Source organism: Vombatus ursinus, unplaced genomic scaffold (assembly GCF_900497805.2).
Source record: "Vombatus ursinus unplaced genomic scaffold, bare-nosed wombat genome assembly UNPS02009835.1, whole genome shotgun sequence".
NCBI classification, from domain to species: Eukaryota; Metazoa; Chordata; class Mammalia; order Diprotodontia; family Vombatidae; genus Vombatus; species Vombatus ursinus.
Genome location: NW_020949613.1, coordinates 2008883 through 2018651, shown reverse-complemented (window position 1 = coordinate 2018651; position 9769 = coordinate 2008883).

The window sequence follows — 9769 nt, the reverse complement described above, 5'->3', positions numbered from 1 at the left end:
GTAATCCAACCCATACCTTAACCAAAAAACCCTCAACATTCAGCATCCTTGATGAGTGGCCATTTAACTTATGGTCAAAGACCTCCAGGGGAGAGGGAACCCATAACCTCCAGAATCAGCCTATTCCAATTCAAGGCAGCACTGTTAGAAAGCTTTTAACATCATATCTGCCTGTCTGTAACTTTTACCCATTACTCTCTACTTACCAGTCTTTTGGGAGGACCAAGAAAATTGTACTTGTTGAAGCTTCTGAGGTCAGACATGTTTGCTGTTTTCTAGTGGGAAATTTTTAAAAGTAGGATGGAAAATTATTCAAGGAAAATATTTTGCCTATTTTCTTCTGATAATGGTATGCATGGGGACAGGAATCTAAATACATGAGAGGGAAGAAATATTCAATTAATATACTAAATTAACCTCATTTAATAATGCTTTTAAAAAGACAGTGATGTAAAAAGGAACTAGCACACCTGAAAAAAAGTTCCTGACATCTCTTTCTTGACCTAGTTCAAGGTAGCTATAGATTTCATTTTGAAAGACAATGTGCCCTACTAGCTAAAGGGTATAGCCTGAATCTGGAAGACTTGAATTCAACTATTGCCCCAAGAACTTCATGAATGTGTGACTCTTGAGCAAGTCACATAATCTTTTAGTACCTTCATGTCTCTCTAGGACTATAATTTGCAGAACTTATAAATTGCCTATCTGCATCCCTGGAGAGAGTTTCCTTCCCTAAGACTTCCCTACACCTATGAAACCTTTGCCCAAGAAAAAGATTAAGTGAAGAAGTTATTAAAAATTAAGGCTTGTCTCTATTTCATAAAGTTCTGGTATTCTCCAAATCTCCAATTCTCCAAATAGTAAAACTTTTTCCAAACTCAATTAGCAATTTTTTAAAAATTCAAAGTATTTTAAAAAACAAAAATAGCATTTCAATGACACAATAGCAATTGAAATAATAATAATAATAATAACAATATAATAGAAATTGTCATTTATGTGTCAGTTTAAAAATCTAAAAAAGAGTTTTTTGTACATGAGGTCAGTATTATAGGTAGTATTGCCCCCATTTTAAAATTAAGCAAAACAAGGTTCAGAAAGGTTAAGTGATTATTCCATTAAATAGCAGCCTGTAAGTGTCAAAATTGGGATATGAGCCCAAGTATTCCCAACTCTCAGTCTATCCACTTTTCCTTAATACATAAAAATGTTACCACTTTATTTTTTTAATGAAGATAATAGATATCAATATTTTCCTTTTAAATCAAAGTATTTTGTCCTGTGGGCAGCTAGGTGGTGCAGTGGATAGAGTACCAGACCTGAGTCAGGAAGACTCATCTTACTGAGTTCAAATCTGGCCTCAGACACTTACTAGCTATGTGACACTGGACTGTTCATTTAACTGCATTCGTCTCAGTTTCCTCAACTGTAAAATCAGCTGGGGAGGGAAATGGCAAACCACTCCAGTATCTTTGCCAAGAAAACCCCAAATGGGGTCACTAAGAGTTGGACAATTGAAAACTACTGAAAGACAACAACAATTTTGTCCTATAAGAAAAACAACTATTTTCTAACAATAGCTATTTTTGATGCTGGAAAAGTCATTAAAACTCTATATGCCTCAGGAAGCACCCTAGAATTTAGTTACTAAGTCATAGCCCAGTTGAGATCAGCATTGGTGAAGAAAATCACCACACTCAGAGTTCCCCACACTGAATGAAATAACAGATCTTTCACATACCTCTATGTGTTATATAGTCTAAGGTTTTTCCTGCCTTTAAACTTGTGTTTTTTTATCTTGTCAATTATTGATCTTTGGTATGAATTTTTACTGATCAACAAGACCATATGTAATAGACAAACCTGACTGTCCCTGCCTGGACTACCTTTTGCGCTAATCAATATTGTGTTCTAAATATAAGCAGCCTTCATTAAATACTATTCAGAGTCTTTGGGTTCTAAAGAGTACAGTACTATTTAATTCATCATCACAAAAGCCTGACAAAAAGAAAATTTCTGATGGAAACATTTCAAAAATAACCTTGCAACCTTTTCAAAGTGTATTCCCCACCAGCATAATGAATCTCATTACCTGTTTTGTATTAAGGAAGGCCTGGAGACTGGTCATCTGGGTTTCTTGGGCTCTGATATGTTATCCATGCTGTAGTGAATGCTGCTATATAAGTGTGGTGATGTTTTTAAAGTCAGCATGTGACTGTGTAGGAGAAAGAGGGCACTGAAAAGTATGTGAGTTCTAGAGGTTCTAATGACATTCAGCTCAGTAGTCTGTGTGGGCCTAAAAGAATTCTGAACACAAGGAATCATTGTTTGAGTGCATAGCTTAAAAGATGGAACTAGAGGAAAATGAAATGCCTTCTTTCTTATGGGAGACATTTACTGAGGCTCAAAACTGTACAATTTCAATTTCTTCAATCAGCTTACCCATTAAAAAAAAGTACAGCAGGTTCTCCCTTTAGGAACTCAGATTTCGCTGATGCTATTGAAAAATCAGAATAGTTTTGTGTCCTTTATAATCTACAAGGGGAGAAGCGAGTGGTCATGGTCAAATTCCTTTTCCAACAATTTATGTGGTAGATGGGATGGGGGATTTCGTAAAGCCCACTTGACATTTCATATGTGAGTAGTTAAAGTCATGAAAACTATCCTGGGAGGGATTGTATCATACAGCATAAAATCTGAATTTTTGCCAATTTGATATTTTTAAGAAGATTTCATTTCTCATTGTTGATAAATAGAACAGTGTGGTACTGAGGAACATATACTCCTCTGTTTGACATCTAAAACCCTTTATAACCTCTCCCTCTCTCAGCTTTCTAGTCTTCTTACACCTTATTTTCCTCCACCTCTATGATGACCCTTGTAATCTACTGGCCTCCTTGCTGTTCCTTACAAAAACACTACCAGCTCTGGGCATTTTCACTGGCTGTCCTCCATGCTTGGAATATTCTACCTCCTCATCTCTGCCTCCTGGCCTCTACGGCTTTCTTCAAGTCCTAACTAAAATCTTGCCTTCTACGGGAAGCCCATTCTGATTTTCCTTAATTCTGGTGCCTTAGATTATCTCTAATTTATCCTGTATATTGTATATTTACACTTACTTGCCTTTCATATTGTCTCCTGCAATACACAATAGACCCTGAGCTCCTCAAGGAGAGGGACTATCTTTTACCTTTCTTTGTATCCTCAGTATGGTGCCTGGCACAAAGGAGCTGCTTAATAAATGCTTACTGACTGACTGACCATTGACTTTGGCATCATAAAACCTAGGTTTAAATACTGCCTCTGATATAATTGTCTGTGTGACCTGAGCAAGTGATTTAGCCTCTGGGAGCTTCATTTTTCCTATTTATTAAGTGGAGAGACTGCATTCAATGGCCTTTGAGGTCCTTTCGAGTTCTATATCTATGGTCCTAAATGCTTCTTTGGTTTTATGTATGCCTCATGCCTGGAATACAAGGCCCCCCTCACTTCTTTGTCTACTTGAAGCCACCAGCTCTCATCAAAGCTCAGCTCAAACACCACATACTACAAGAAGCTCTTCTAATGTCCCCCAGTCACTAGCACTCCGTTCACCCTTACATGACTGCATTTACTTTTATTATATATTTTATATTTACTTATCTGTACATACATTGTTTCTTCCACTAGAACATCAGTTCCTTGAGGGTAGAGACTATTTCATTTTTGTCTTTATACAAAGAAAGTCTGCCACAGTTCCTGGCAATAACATCTGTTTAATAAATGCTTGTTGAATTAATTCCTTCTCCACTTTCTTAACCCTCAACCTTCTACCATCCAATTTCTATTCTTTCACTCTTCTGAAACTATTAAACCTGACTGGTGATATCCTAATCACCATATCCCTTGACTTCTCTGTTGCATTAGATGCTCTTGGTCACCCCTTTTCTTGAAACTCTCCTTCCTTGGTTTCTGTGACAATAAATCATTCTGGTCCTCCTGCTTCTCTCTATATTCCTTTTTGGCTCCTTGGCTCTTTTTCCTACCTTCTTCTCCTTCCCCTAACAATGAGCATTCCTAGAAGTTCAGCCTTTTGCCCTTCATTTCAAAATTCAGAGATCCTGTCCAGGCTCATGGTTTCAATGATCACCTCTATTCCAATTGTTTCCAAGTCCTATCCTCTTCCCTGAGTCACAAATCTTCGTATCCAGCTGCTTTCTGGACATCTCTTGGACTTGTCTTAGATATTTTACCTCACATTCAACAGATCCAAACTTCCACCCAGAACAGTCTCCCCACATCACTCCAACTTCCCTGTTACTTTGTCAAATTTTTCACCAATATTGCAATCATATAAGCTCAAAACTCAATAACTTTTTTGCTCATCCCTCTTTTTCATCACCAAACCCTGTCTATTTTTCTCTTGAAATGTGTCTTCACCTTCTGTTTCTTCTGTTTCCTTCTGTTTCTTGATAACAAATGATAAAATGCATAACTCTGATCTCTGTCCTCTCAAGCCTCAACTCTGAGGAGTGGGGCACCATCTTACACTTTTTTAAAAGACAGAAATGAAGTAATTAGATTTTCAGGGGCATTATCCAGCAAATAGGGAAGCTACTTTGGTATTCAGAAATAGGAGAAGGGAGTAGGGAGAAACGGAAAAGGGTGAAATACATGTGCACAACTGATATATCAAGTAAACATCTGGATTTCAGGAATACATTGAATCCTCAGACCGCTATTCTTTTTCTTTCCCTCTCCCCATCTGTCACTTTTTACTTCCCTCTGTTTTTTTGGTAATTAGGCAGATAAGGAAATATAGTTTATGATTTTTCCATTCCCCATGAACTCTATGTAATATCTTATATAGATAAATAGATACAGAGACATCCAGGCATTTCCCTTTTGTTCTCAGCCCTCCTATGTTAAAGGGCTTGAGAGGACAGAAATCAGGTCCATGCATTTTATCATTCATTATCAAGGCTTAGAAAATCCCGGAGTCCTCTTTCTTTTATGTAGAAAATGCATTCATAAAGTAATTACTAAAACAATGATAAGGAGACAGAAATATTTCAAAAATAACACATAAGTATAAGCCAAGAACCATTCCCCGATAGACACGTTCAAAAAATTTGGAAGAAAATTATTTTCAAAAAAACTGCAAATAAGTGATATATGAAAGCATGTTCAAAATCACTAATAGCAAAATGCAAATTAAAACAATTGCAGTTCCATTTTATATCTTGGAATTTAGAAAAGATGAACAGAAAAAACAAGGTCAGTTCATGTTGGAGTAGCTATGGAAAGACAAACACTAATATATTGTCGGTGGAACTGTGAATTAGTCCCACCATTCTGGATACAAATTTGCAATCATGTAAGGACTGGAAACTAAGCAGGTGCCCATAAATTGGGGTATATGAATGTAATGCAACGCAATTGTCAGGCAGGCAAGCATAAGTATTTATTGTGCTGTAAGGAATAAAGGCAAAGATGTTTCAAAGAGACATGAAAAGATTTGTATGAATTGATACAGAGTAAAATAAGAAGCATCAGAAGAATAATTTATACTTCAACTTCAATATTGTAAAAATGAAAAATTGTGGCCTATATTCTCTGCTACCAGGAAGGTTGGTGGACCTCTTGAACTCAGGAATCCCAAGCTGTAGTAGAGCTAAAGCTGATCAAATGTCTTCCCTAAGTCTAACACCAGTAAGAAAACTAGTTCAGGTCAGAAATGGAGCAGATCAAAGCTTCACTAATGGCGCTGTACTTACGGTTGTGCTTACTGCTGCACTTCTAGCCTAGGCAAGATAGGGAGACCTAACCATCATCATTGTCATCATCATCATCATCATCATCATCATTGTTGTTGTTGTTGTCATCATCATGAAAGACTTAAGAACTCTGATCAATTAAATCAACTAAATGGTCAACCATGACTCCAAAGGGTAGATAAAGAAGAATGCTGCCTACTTCATGACAGAAAGATGATAGGCTAAAATGCTAAATAAGTTACACATTTTTGTATGTGACCAGTAAGCGGATTTATTTTTCTTAAATGTGTTTATGTGATACAAGAGTTCCTTATTTTTTTCTCTTTATCCCTCACCCTGCCCAATGGATAAGGAAAGGCAGGCAAATGTTTAATAATAATTGGTTAAAAAAAGAAAGAAAATTGACTGAACTGTCCATACCTCTTTACCCAGAGATCTTGCTGTGGAACTTAAAAAACCAGGAAGGTCAAAAACAGAAACAGAGGTCTACCATAAACCAATGTTCAGAGCAGTAGTTGTTACCATATTAAAAAAAAAAAAAGACCTAGAAATAAAGTGAATGGCCATCAATTGGAGAAAAGCTAGGGGAAAAAAAGTTATGTTATATAATAAAATATGAAGAATTTAGAGAAATGTGATAAGGCTTCTATAAGTTCATGCATAGCTAGAAAGAAACCTTTTTGGAATATGTACGTAAGAGCTTCACTGGATCACGTTGTATGTACAGTTTAGTGATTTGAAAGCATAGTTTCAAATCATTTTCCAGAAGTATTAAATCAACTCTCAGTTCTACCAACAGTGCATTAGAGTGCCTATCCTTCCACAGTCCCTTTAATAATTGCTATTTTTCTCTTTTGTTATCTTTGCAAATTTGATGGGGTAAAAAATGGAACTTAAGAGTTGTTGTAATTTGCATTTCTCTAGCTATTAGTGATTTGGAGTATTTTTTCCTATGGTTGTTAATAGCTTGCATTTCTTCATTGGAGAACTTCATGTTCATATCCTTTGACTACTTATGTATTGATGAATAGCTCTTGTTCTAATATATTTGTATCAATGCTTAATATATCTTGGATATTAATGATCTTCATCAGAGAAAATTTCTATGGAAATTTTTCCCAATTAATTGATCCCCTTGTAATTCTAACTGCATTTAATTTGTCTACACAGAAGCTTTTCAATTTTGTGCAATCAAAATTGTCCATTTTATCTTTGATGATTATCTCAATCCCTTGCTTAGGTAAGAATTCTCTCCCAGCTGAATTCTGAGCACTTGAAAGACAAGTAATGGTCCCAGAGGAAAAAATGGTAAGGAAAACTTCCTTCCTCAAGATCAAAAGGTAGAGGACAATTAGATTAGAATGGTGTCCAACACAGCCACTTACTGGGCTTTTTTTTTTCTCAATTATTTTTCTTTGTTAAAAGGGAAGGTTCCAGGGAGGCAGCGAGTATTTGCAAACAATTGTGATATAAAAACAGAAGGTAAAATAAATTTTATTTGAAAATATATATATGTAAGTACCCATATAAAATATGAGGGGCAAGACTGAAAGAGTTGAAAGCTTCTGGGTACATAACCAGCCAAAGCCACCCTAATGAAAACAAATGGACAAAAATACCACAGACTTTTATAGCATTTTTAGATTTATACATTGTTTTCCTCACAGCACAGTGAAGTGGTCACTCCAGATATAATATTCCCGTTTTTGCACATGAGGGAACTGGTGTTCAAAGAGGTGAGCTTACTTGTCCAGAGTCACGTAGCTAGTAAACACCAAGGCCAAGACTCAAATCAATGGTATACTAGAACCAACTCCACCCAGAACTGATTGTTCAATTTTTCAGTGTGAGTATTTTCACCTCAAAAATTGGCAAATGCTAAAAATTAGGGCTTGATTTATTGTTTTGTTGATTGTTTACTCTAAACATAAGAAAACAATGGAGAAAATGTTAATAATGCAGATTAGACTTAAAAGCATGACCTGCAGGGCAGGTAGGTGGAGCAGTGGATAGAGCACCGGCCCTGAAGTCAGGAGGACCTGAGTTCAAATTGGACCTCAGACCAAACACTTGACACTTACTAGCTGTGTGACTCTGGGCAAGTCACTTAACCCCAGTTGCCTGAAAAGGAAAAAAAAAATGTAAAAAAAAAAAAAGTATGGCCTGTCAAAATTTGTTTGTTTTTTCTCAGAAAACTGGTTGTTATACATTTACCAGCTCGCTCTTTATTCAAATCCATCTCTTTGGACTCCATGACCAGGCTTTCTACTACATCATAATGCTCAAACTAACTCAGAATTCCCAGAAACATTAGGATTCATGGGGACGAATGGTTATCTGATGCTGACTGCACTAGGGAAGTCACTGATTCTGACCTAAGCAAAAGTAATTGCTAGAATTAGTCAGAGTCTAACACAGAATGGTAGAATTAGAAAGGGCCTCAGAGGTTATATAGTCTAGCCCCATCTTACAGATGAGGAACTGAGACTCAGAGAGGTTAAATAATTTGACCAATCACACAGCTAGCATCACAGGACTCAAGGGTGGAAAGGACCTTAGAAATCATATATTCCAACCATTTCATTTCACAGATGGGAAATCTGAGGCCCAAAGAGAGCCTCGCCTAAGGCCCCTCAACTAGCAAAGGTCAGTGCTAAGATTCAAAGCGGTGTTATTTCTCCTGCTTCATTCTGATAGAGCCACCACTTGAAAACCCAGATTTTTTGGCCTTTAGCACAGCATTTCTTCCATTACCCCACTCATCTTCTAGCACACCAGGATCCCGCCTGACCTAAGGAATGCAAATGGATCTAAGGAATGTAAAGAGTGGAGAAGTCCAATGACACATCCACTCCTGGTCCCTTCCAGTAAACACAGACAAAATGAGACCTTTATTACTATGCTAAGGTCTTATATAAAGCCAATTTTCTTCTGCATCAAAACTACTTAAAGTATAAGTTCTTTGAGTGAAAAGACCAAGTCTATTTTACCATATAATGGCTACTACTGTACCAGCCACATCCAAGCACTCAGAAAATACTCTCTCTGAAGTAGGATTTAAGTGGGAGAAGGTTTATCATTTGTTTGACGTACATGAGCATTGTGCTCTTTACAAGTGTCTATATTAGGAAGCTCATTTTCCCTTTAGATTGAGAAAACAAACTTATTATGATTAGAATTTTTTCCTGTGTACATTTACCCTATTTCCCTTCTTCCCTGCTCTTCTACAGCAAGATTTATATCAGATATCTGATCCTAATTGGGCTATAGAGGCAGCTGGAGGCACAGTGGATAGATCCCTGGGTCTGGATTCACAACGACTTGAATTCAAATCTGACCTCAGACACTAGCTGTGTGAGCTTGGGCAAGTTTCTTTATCTCTGCATGCTTCAGTTTCCTCAACTATAAAATGGGGATCATAATGGCATCAGCTCCCACAGTTGATGAGAGAATGAAATGAAATAACTGTAAAATGCTTAACAAAGTACCAGGAACATAGTAAGCATTACATATATATATATGTATATGTATATGTGTGTGTGTATGTGTGTGTGTGTGTGTGTGTGTGTTAGCTGTTATTGTTATCAATGTGCCTGACACACAGTAGGTGCTTAATAAATGCTTCCTCCCTTGGGGAGCTCATTCTATCACTGTTAAATTCAATAAACATTCATTAAGCACCTACTGCCTACAAGGTAATAAGACTCCCCTCTTTTTTGGAATGAGAGGTTTGGGAGTGATAACAATCAATCAGTTAGCATTTTCTTAGCATCTGCTATATTTCAGGCAGGACACTGTAAAGGGTGATGGTGATACAAACAAAAATGAATAAGTTTGGGGCAGCCAGGTGGCATAGAGGATAGAGCACCGGCCCTGGAATCAAGAGGACCTGAGTTCAAATCTGGCCTCAGACACATAACACTCACTAGCTGTGTGACTCTGGGCAAGTCACTTAACCCCAGTTGCCACACACACACACACACACACACACACACACACACACACACACACAC